The sequence below is a fragment of the Macrobrachium rosenbergii genome, chromosome 59, assembly GCF_040412425.1.
Source record: "Macrobrachium rosenbergii isolate ZJJX-2024 chromosome 59, ASM4041242v1, whole genome shotgun sequence".
Classification (NCBI taxonomy): domain Eukaryota; kingdom Metazoa; phylum Arthropoda; class Malacostraca; order Decapoda; family Palaemonidae; genus Macrobrachium; species Macrobrachium rosenbergii.
Window position 1 is genome coordinate 37236723 of NC_089799.1, and position 11836 is coordinate 37248558.

Consider the following 11836-nt stretch of genomic DNA (forward strand, 5'->3'; position numbering starts at 1 on the left):
GTTTTTGTTGATATACTCAAGAATGAGTAGGAATGTTGAATGTGTAATGGTGACCTTAGTTTGTCACATATGTATATATATATATATATATATATATATATACCTATATATATATATATATATATATATATATATATATATATATATATATATATATATATATATATATATATATATATATATCATATATATATATATTTATATATATATATATATATATATATATATATATATATATATATGAAATAGAGACGAGCACTTCCTCATACAATTCCAGCTCATCATCCACAACGTTTCCTTCATAACGTAAAACAGGCAGTTCAGCTCGTACATTCCTTACCCTTTGCAATATTTGTTTTTTGGTTACTTTGCTATCCGCTTCCGACTGTTAATATGAGGATAATGCTGTATTATTTTTTTAGTGCTTTGGCAACTGAGGCCCCACCCATTCTTCTGTATACTGCATTCATTATCGTTGGGGGGACTTCAGCTTCAAACATCTGCTGATGACGGACATAATAGTACTGGTGCTTTTATTAAGCTGTTGCTTAAAGAAGTGATTTTTTCTTATGTAAAAGCACACAATGGTGTGCAAAGCAATTAAATGGCCTGTCACTTGGCTAGGAATACTGCAATGTCCGTGGAGAAGGATTCCCGTTACCATTTAGTGATGCATTTCTAAGTTAGAAAATGAACAGAGTTTGGCAAATTCAGTGTCATGGGAGAAAGTGGTTGGCAGTACCCAGAAAATGCTAGAAGTGACCACTCAATTCTAACATAGGTGTGCGGTAACATACAAAGAATGGAGAATGCTTCATGTTGTTCAAGGATTTGGTAAATAAATTTGACCCGTGGAATCCTGAAAGATTGGGGAGTGGGTATCTTGGAAATACATAATTTTTAGTAAGATCTTTACCAAATTCACCAACTTTTTATATGCATGTATGGTGTGAAATTTCACGAGAAATTTCGCTTAGGATATGTATTTATTTATTTGTCAATTTGTTCATTAATTTATGCTCAAATGAATTACGTCTCTTGTAGGCCTTGGTCGTTGTGGCACTGATTTACAACCATATTAGTCAGTGAAAGGCAACTGATTCACTTTAGCGTTTAAATAGTTATTTTCGGTGTTATCTTGTTGCATAAGAGCATCGTATATTCTTAGGGGTTTGTGCAATTGCAAAACACCTGAGTTGTATTGCTACCGGATACTGATGCAACAGGCAGTCATGAGGGAGATAAATATACGCATAATCGCTGCAATGAGAGAGAGAGAGAGAGAGAGAGAGAGAGAGAGAGAGAGAGAGAGAGAGAGAGAGAGAGAGAGAGAGAGACTAGTCTTGATATATTGGGTTCTGGTTACCAAGCTGATGAAAATGTTATTCTGTTCTTTATCTTGGAAGTGATCATCAGACTTACAAAGAATACAACTAACAGAGTTTTATCGGTATGTTTACTGAATGTGATATATTTGTTAAGCATTCTACGTTGTTTAAAGACCGTCGTAGGGACATCAATTTAGATATTTGTGATAAACATTCTCTCTTTGTATTGATATATATATAGTTGTTTATATATATATATATATTATATATATATATATATAGATATATATATATATATATATATATATATATATATATATATATATATATATATATAATATCATATATATATATAATATATATATATATATATATATATATATATATATATATATATATATATATATAATATATATATATATATATATATATATATATATATATATATATATATATATATATATATATATATATATATATATATTCGATTGAAGAATTAGTTGTTGCCTTGTAGCTTAAAGAAGAAAAAATGTTGTTGCACCATACGGATCGTTGGGAAAATGTATGTTGGGTTATTTTTGCAAGTTGTTGTCAAGTACTGATCGCGCTAACTTGCCGTATATAAGGCATCGTGAATCACCTCACATTTGATTTATTTGGTTTTGCTCTCTCATGGCATAGGATTTATTAATGCAACTTCGTATAAACGATTTATAATTGAGTAACTTTTTCGTTATTTGCTAATAGTTTGAAAGCCTTTAACTAATCCCGTTACGGTTGGCTCACTGAGACTTACTATCACCTGTCAGGGCAAGAACGCATTAGTAACCGTACGTAGTTTCCACGAATTCATTTTGTAAAAGAAAGAAGTCTTAACTTAACGTAATTTTGCAAACATAATTTATTTTCTCTTTAACACAAGGTAAAGTGACTTTAAAATTTCTAACGTATAAACGTCCCATTGCACTGCGCTCTCAGAGAGAGAGAGAGAGAGAGAGAGAGAGAGAGAGAGAGAGAGAGAGAGAGAGAGAGAGAGAGAGAATTTTTCTTTTCCTTTTCATCATAACAAGTGGCATACAAAAATTTATCCACAAGTATTGGAAAACCAACCCACGAATCATAAAAGCTAAATACAAAGAAATTTCTTTCGTTTAACCAACCTTTGATCTTTTAAGATTCAAACCCATAATCTCACATACCTGCGTCTTCTATTAAGTGCTTCAGCCCCTATAAATTCTCGTAGGCCATAGCGTGCAAGGACAGCTATTTAATTACGCGTTTATCAACTGCCATGCACAAGTCGATACTCATTATTCAAGACTTGCATATGCTGCAAGCACCAAATCGCATATTGTGTGCAAACCCCATAACCTCCCTCTCATCTTGTCAGGGAGAAGGCTTCCTTTCCCCATGTCAGGAAGCAATCTCTAGTTCTTAGAACTCGCCACCCATGAGTGCCACGCCCCAGGGTTTCCCTTCCCACAGTGCCACTAATCTGAGGCACTGCTAACCAATCCAGTTACTGAAGCACTTATCATTCTTCTTTCCCTTTCCTTTCTCACTTACTTTCTGCTGGAGTCTCTCCTTTCCCTATTACTCTTTGATTACCTCCTGCCTCAGGCAGAGTGCCATTTCCTTCAGTGCCTTTTCGTGCACTGACATTGTGTATTGTTCCCTGGAACATCGGCACCATAGTGCCACCAAACCCAAGTACTTAACCATAAGCCACTGTACCTGTACCTAGGAAACAGAGTGCCATAAAACCCGTGTCTCTGCCCATAAGGACCTTAGCTCCTTCAGGAACGCCCCCATCACCCAAGGGTTTCTGCCCATAAGGACTAGTACCCCTTCAGGAGCACTCCATCCTACTAGCGTATCCGCCCATAAGGACTCAGACTTCCTTCAGGAACGCTCCCTCAGTGCAACCTTCGCACGGCACATTCAACCACAGTGCCACCTCATTGAAAAGGGTGCCACCCCACTGAAGTGCCACCAAATTACGGGACACTTCCACATCGTCACATACCATTTCCCCTAGTCCTCCTCCCAACCCACGACCATGTCTCTAGAACAGCGCCAAGCCCTCATGAACATGGGCAAGGACGCAGAGTTCACCGGACAGGAACTCGCCCAGTGGGTGAAAGAACAGCTGGATGAAATACTCCAGGTGGAATGAGAAGAACGAGAAGATCAGAGGAGGTATGAAAAGGCCAAGACAGCAAGAGAATTAGCCCTCAAGGACAAGGAGTTCAAGCTGGAGAGAGCAAAGAAGGAAGGCGAGCAAGCCACCCAGGCAAACGAGTTAGCCCTCAAGGAAAAGGAGCTTGAGCTCGAGAGAGCAAGGAAGGAAAGCGCAAAAGCTCTAGCATCCCAACAAGCCTCTAGCCCCACACCTGCTGCACCAAATGCTCCACTCTCAAGCCTTAATTCTCTAGTCACCCAGTGGACTGAGGAAGAGCCAGAAGCATGGCTGGAAGAGGTTGAAGCACTCTTCGATAATTTCAACACCACTGAGGCTGAGAGGGCCTTAGTGCTGACCAAACACCTGGAAGGCAAAGCAAAGGCAGCCCTCTGCTTGCTGGAGCAGAGTCAATGAGGGGATGTGGCCGCAGTCCGTGAGGTAATAGCCAAGGCACACAAAATCACCCCTGAGAAGTGGAGACAACAGTTCCAAGGTCTGGCCAAGAGGGTACTCCGAAAGATGGTCAAAGTGCCCCAGCAAGCTAGCTGCAGCAGCCATCATTTCCACAACCAACCCAAGATGCTCGGCCCTCTCCCCAAGACAGGAATCTCTGTTGCCTGTCACTCCAGGTGCACCAAGGGGTTTTGCACCCCTGGATCCCCCTTCAGCCTCGTCTGAATCCATTTCGTTGCCAGTGCCACTTGCGAGCACTGGTCAGTGCCAAGTTCCACCTATTTCGGCCGGAATCTCCATACCAACCTTGATCCCCGTGCCTGGCCCCGAGTTAGTGCCAGTGCCAGATCCAGAACCTGACATGGATCCTCCTATGGGAGGTGCACCTAACCTCACAGATGTGGTCATCACCCATTGTGAGCCTCCAACCCCTGACATTTCTTCTTCCCACACTCTTCCACCTGCCGAGGATGACCCTCTGGCAGGCCTGGACATTACCTCTTTTCTGGTCGACCAGGAACTGTCCGGCCAGGACGCAGACGCTTGCTCTACTCCCAACGACGGTTGTCATAGCAGCCCAAGTAAGAGACCAGCCCGTAGCTACTGAGGCTGCTCCTGATCCTGCTCCTGACAGCGCTCCTGGCCTTTCTCCAGAGTTGGTACCCTCATCACCTCCTAGGAATGGCCTAGCCAGACCTTGGAGGGCCCCAGAGGAGAAGAAGAAGAAGGGGGGGAAGAGATCCAATTGACAAATCTGAGCCATGAGCTCTCCTTGGCACGCGTGCCCAGTTGGCACAGTGCCGCTTCCATCTATGAGGGTCCTGGCACCTGCCCAGAGAAGGTAGCCTGCGTGATCTCTGCTCCAGTCATATTAACTCCTAATACCTTCGGCATTTGTAACATACTAACCTTTTTTCAACTAAACTCCTTTAAAACCATTCCAGACTCAAACTGATACCTTCCTTAATTGTATACCGTGATTTACCCTTCAGGTTAGTCATGTTTAATTTTGTTGCGTGTATTAATCATAAAGCATTGCATAACTCATAATTCATTGCGTGCCATTCGACAGTGCCAACTCGTTCAGTGCCAGAGTCTTAAGATAGTAGGTTAGATTAAATATTTACTATGTGCCTTTGCCTAAGAGTAGAGTTCTCCTGTCGTTAGAGACAGTTAGTAAAAGTGTCTATACCCTTAGATAGGTTAGGTCTGCTGCAGTAAGTAAGTAGCCAGCCAAGTACCCCTCTTAGCAATTTGGCAGGTCCATTTAGCTATTGCAGTGCCATGCACCTCTCACATAGGGATGCTAGCTGACTAGTCGGGATGAATGACTTACTTAGCCATGACCTTCACGCCCAAAAGGGTGTGAACGCCTTTTCAAAGGGGGGACCTTTCACATATTTTAATCCATCCCTCCCAGTCCACCAAGTAATAAATTGAATTTTAGGAACAATGCTTTTCACAGGAACAACGAAGCACCAAATTAATGGCACGGGAGACATTAAGACGCTGTTTACTGTATGCAGGGGTAGATTCCCTTCCCAACCCCCCCACATTGCCTGACCTGGGGTAAAGGACAATGACACACCTTAGCTTTCTCCCCCTCACCCCCTGGGGGGCGCCTACTACCTTGAGCCTTAGGGACTTAAGTTATAAGGCCTCTTTCCCTGTGACTCTTTTACTGGCTTAAGACTTGCTTTCAGATGTGACCTTCTTGCACATGAACGAACGCACTTGAAGATGTTTTCCAACCAAGAACCCCCCTGGCATGAGAGGACGTAAAAAACCTTCTCCTATCCTTCCTCTGTGTGGTGGTGGACAAGCGCCAGTGACCCAGTTTGTCTTGCAAAGAGCTCATGCAACAGCATCAGGTATGTCTGAGTAGCAGTCTGCTGCCAGTACAATTCTTTCTCTCATCGTAAATTTCTCCCCAATTCCTAACTTTCAACTTTTCCATTCTCCTTCAAGCTCCCCCTTGTTTTGAGATTAACAACACAGCCTGTGCTCTCTCTCCCCAGTGCCAATACAAGTTTCAGTGATCAGAAAGAGAATACTTTCTCCATAGTGTTAAATACGTGCTACTTAAATTAAGCACTCAAACAATTAAATTCTCCCTATTGCATAGGTTTCATGTGATAGCTTTCCAGTGCATGCCATTACTAAGCCTGGCTCTTTATTCCAGGAATCCTGTTTTGCGCCTCAGTCAACCAAGCCTTGTAAATTAAGTCCCCTGGAATACTGCCGTATGGAAAATCCAAGAAAGTCTGTTAGCAGCCCGCTGCAAGAACGCCCCCTCAGCAGGTTAATTCATGCCTTATTACGATGTCCAGTTATCAACGTGCTATTGGCGTCCTTGTGAACTAGATTTTTGCATCATTCTTACTTTTGTTGTTTGCTGGCTCTTCAATTCCCAGCGTCATTTCATTGCTTCATGTAAATAAATTCATTGTAATGTAAATTACTCCTCATTTCCCATGGCGACCTTCCAATATTTGATCTAATTGGGTAAAATAAATTAAGTGAAAAACCTCCTCCCTGCATTTTGTTTACAGGGTGGTGTTCTCTTTTAGCCCAACTGGCAGTATCTAAATTAAAGTAAACCCCCTTCCTTCCTCCAAGGACCCCAAGTTTTTAAGAATATATATATATATATATATATATATATATATATATATATATATATATATATATATATATATATATATACATATATATATATATTATATATATATATATATATATTACATATATATATATATATATATATATATATATATATATATATATATATATATTATATATATATATATATATATATATATATATATATATATATATATATATATATTACATATATATATATATATATATATATTATATATATATATATATATATATATATATATATATATATATATATATATATATATAAGATAAAACAACCCATAAAACACTATTTGAACTTTGCAACCATATATTTTGAGCACTCCCTTCTGTGCCCATGTTCACTGGTAAAATATGGACACGTGATGAGTTACAAGAGTATATATACAGAGAATATGTAGATGTGGCAGTATATATAGCCTACTCTTGTAACACATCACCTCCCCATATTTTACCAGTGAACAGGGGTACAAAAGGAAGTGCTCGAAATATAAGGTAGCAATGTTCAAATAGTGTTTTATGGACCTTTTTTATATTCATATTATACTGTTGTATTACAGTAAAAGATATTCATATATAATATATATATATATATACTGTATACTGTATATATATATATATATATATATATATATATATATATATATATATATATATATATATATATATATATATATATATATATATATATATATATATATATATATATATATATAAGTGCAAATTTTTTCATAAAAATTCATTAATATATGCCATCAATATAATGTTTTCTCCATAACCTATAATAAATAGTACATGCTACCTATAGAAAATAGTAGGCTATATGCTATCACTGCGAATATTTTCGTAATAAATAAATTATAAAAAATAAATGCCCTAATGAGGTTAGGCCAGGACATATTCTAGGAAAGGTTTGTTCTCTTCGTTTCACACTCACCCTAAAGTTTCCCCATAAAGATATATGCTATCAATATAAATTATCTACATAACCTATATACGCTACCACTGTTGTGCATGTTTCCCGTTCAGATATTGGAGAGGCCAATAAACAAACAACTGACAGGATAAAGTAAACAAACGCTGGACAACCAAGCCTACACAAGTCAGACAACTCACTGCAGTAAAATCAAGCTTTGTGGTCTTTTATAATTACATATTATGAAATATAGTAATCACTAATTAGAATGCCACTAATGTGAATATCACTAATACAGGAAAACAAATCCCTTACTTGGATATGGGCGTTCTGGTGTTGTTGCTATCGGCATTTTCGGCTCCCAGGCAAGGCAATTCCAGGTTGCTTCGTCCCTCTCTTGTAACAAACTTACGAGGCGTATCGTTCAAATTTCTCCCTCATAAGTGTGGTACTTCTCTTGCTTATGGCAATGGAATTGCGTGAATGCACTACACGGTACGAAAATCCGAAACGGAAATGCGTCACAGAGCACTAGGGTATTACTTGAACCAAAACTACACGACAAATCGAGATTGTTTAATGGTAAAACCCGACGCTCTGTTTGGAACTGTTACCTACTTATATAATTTCATATTTCCGAAAATACGCAGTAAAATTATGTCAGTAAATATAAAATATTATATTTATACTAGTTTGAACGGTATATCTGTGATAACGAGTTCAAAATATCGAGATACATAGATATATATTTACTTTTTTTATATTTTATTTGATATTTTTCTAGAGAACGAATAAGCTCTTATCGTAGAAAATGGGTAGTTTTATTAGGACACTGAAGTAAATTTCTCACTTCTGCTATCCAGAATTGGCAAGTCATACAAACATTGTACGACAATTTGTCGCTCACAGGCGACGTCGAATTACATAGGTACATATTTACTCTGATATTATATTTTTTGAGAGAGAAAGACAGTTTTTATAGTAGATAATGTGTATTTTAGTAGGAAAGTAAAGTATATTTCTCACTTCCACCTAAAAAGCCATACAGAAAGTTTGCGACAATTTTTCGCTCAATGCCGCTCAAATACCGGTAAATGCTGTGAACAAAAAAAAAAACTTAAAATTTTTTTTAGTGATAATATTTCAGGACAAGTTTATTTAGAAATACCAGTCCAAAATTGTAAAAAACTAAAAATCGATAATTCCTCGAAATTCGGCGATCGGCGCGCCCCTTAAGTCCTTTACCTCATTCCCAGTCAATCAGTCTGCATTCCAACACAGTCATACTTAATACTGAATTACATGCTGAGGCTAATGAGATAATAAAAAAAGTTTCAGTTCTATCCAGTATATTTTGCTCCAGCAGATGATTTCCCCTAGTCTGAATTTCAAATTAATTAACACTTCCACCTCCTCTTTTTCTTGTTAAGAGACTACAGCAATTACAGCCGTTTCACAATTCTTGTATGTATAACAATACAAAATACAAAAGTATTATGTATATTATTAGGCCCTGGCCTACAAATTTTAGTAACAACGTTATTTTAAATGTAAAATTTAAATTTAAAAAAAAGTAAAACATGCTTTTACTAAATGCACTAAAAGGTAAAAAATAATTTTTTGAGACAAGTAGGATTTTCTACATTAATCATGTTTACAAAAATAAAAGTAAATGCTACAAGAAATAAAATATATATATATTTCTTTTCTTGTAGCATTTCCTTCCATGCTTTTATTTGTGTAGACATGATTAACTGTAAGAAAATCCTGGTGTGTCTCAAAAAATTATTTCTTACTTTTCAGTGCATTTAGTAAAAGCATCTTTTAAAAAAAATTCATATTTTTTTATTTTATATTTTTTAATTTTGACAGAAATTGTAACCGATTTATGACTGTAGTTAACGGAATTGATATCCGTTTAGTGGGGGGGAGGGAAGTGGAAAGGGAGGGGAAAGTGAATGGGGAGGGGAGAGTAGGAGGATGAGGGGAAAGGGAAATGGAGGGGAGGGAGAAGGGGAGAGAGATGGAAGAGGGAAGGGGGGAAAGAGTGGAGGAAAGATGGAAGGTGAGGGGAGGGGAGGAGGAAGGAAGAGATGGGGAAGGGGAGGGAGGGGGAGGGGGGAAGAGGAGTTACAAAGAAGATAGATTCTAACACTTGATCATCAGTCAAAGAAGTTGTGAAAGAAGTTGTGAAAAATCCGAAGAGTTTCGTACAAATCCTGAGATACTGGGAGAGGTCACTGTAGGGTCACCAGAGGTCACTGCTGCCATACTGATCATGTAAGGTTGTATTGTCACCGGGATTGAGTAACCATGCAAAATTTCAAGTCCATCAGACGAAGGGAACAGGTCGAAAATTGAGCTACAAGATTTGCCCCAAACAGAGTAAAGTAAGGGTGCTTTAGATTCTCAGAGATTTTTTACTTTTTACCCTTTAGTCGGAAAAGCTCAAGAGTGGTTCTTTCACATTTGTTTGCACAACACGATTCATTTCTGCTGAGTTCCGTCTCGTTTAGGAATTCTAGGTAATAAGTTTGCTGACAGGGAAGCAAAGGAAGCCAGTAACAAACATGATAATTATACTTTAAAAAGATTCGCCTACCTCTGATATGAAAAGACCAAAGACCAATAACAATAAATATGAAAGCATTCGGAATAATATTTACCCACGGGCTACAAGATTTAATAGCACCTGGCAGCTGGAAGGACAAGGCATACCCGCCTCTCTGTTATGTACATGTTCGATTTTACTTTTGCACCGGTGTGGGTTCATTGTGATATGACCTTCAACTAAAATCCATTGCCGATATTTTATGGGTGAAGAGGTTTCACTTGAGTCCCTTATGACTTTTCAAAAGAAATTCGAATTTCCTACGATATTTCAGTGTCTGATTTTAATCAATTCATTTTTTAAATGTGCGAAAGTGTGTGTGTGTGGATCTCAATTGTGTCTTTAGAATTCTTAATAAAAGTAATTAAAAAATAAGAAGAACTTCTATTTTCGTTGCTATGATATTGCTGAATGGCCTCCCGGCCCCATGAACATTACTGAGTTTCCTTTGGCGAATTTGTAACGTTATCATCCCCTAGTATCATCCCCTAGTCATTCTGTAACCTTGAAGGGTTGTGCGATGATCATGCAGTCACCTTCATATTGTTTATGGACTTGCCTCGTATTGTGCGAATATTCGTTTCGTTGTGAAAAGTCTCAAGGCAATGCGTTTATGAGTCTGAAACAAAAGAGAAAAGAGCTTGATCAGAATAGTTACTTTTGTTTGAGACTAATGGGATGGGAGGTTCACCAGAAACAGCTCGTTTAAAACCAAGACTGGTATGGGAGGTTAATATCACCGTAACGACCAGTTCTACTTTCACCTTGACGTTCTAGACTCATATTTTGATTTCACCAAATCTAAATTGCAAATGCTCCATATTTCGTATCTTACCAAATATTTTATGCCTCATACTTTTGAAAAGTTTTCGTGTGAGGTCTGTTCTGGTACTGAAGCTGCCTAGATTCACCAGTCTTGTGCTGGCAAGGGCTCTTGCACTTCAATAGCCTGTAAATACTGAAGCGAGACAGTTATATTATAGTCCTTCCGTTTCTTCATTCGTGCTATAACCTTTCCTTACTTTTTTTCCGCTAGATTTTGCTGCCTAGGTATTTGTGTATGCTACCTTATTTGGAGAGCTGTTAATCACCTCAGTGGTCTGGTTAAACTAAGATATACTTGAACTATAAACTTATTATGACCCACGATTGAATACCACTTAAATGTTTAGCAGTTAGCATAATAATTTTCTCCCATAAAACCTGTGAAACTGTAACCATGTATATGTTAAGTCGCCCATTTCTTGAGTTTGTTGGGAGCACGGGCTCTTTATTGCAGACTTTCAAGTGTGAAATATAAGCATCTTGAAATTATCTCTAGATTTGTTTACAGAAATAATTACTATCGCTTAGATTTCTTAAATTTTTAAGAAGTTTTTTTTTTTAACGCACTGTAAGAACGAGAGAGAGAGAGAGAGAGAGAGAGAGAGAGAGAGAGAGAGAGAGAGAGAGAGAGAGAGAGTTCGGTGCAATGTTATCATTTTTGCGTTCCTGTAACTCAGGAACCTCAATGACTCGAACCTTTTGGCTGACCTTCAGCGAAAATCGTTTAAACTTTCATCTGGCTTAGAATTCATTGATTATTTTTCATGAGCTATGTGGAGTGCATTGTGATATGTAGTTATTTTCAAGATTATAAATCAACTAAAGTAGTATGAATAATTGAAAATGCAGTAATCTGC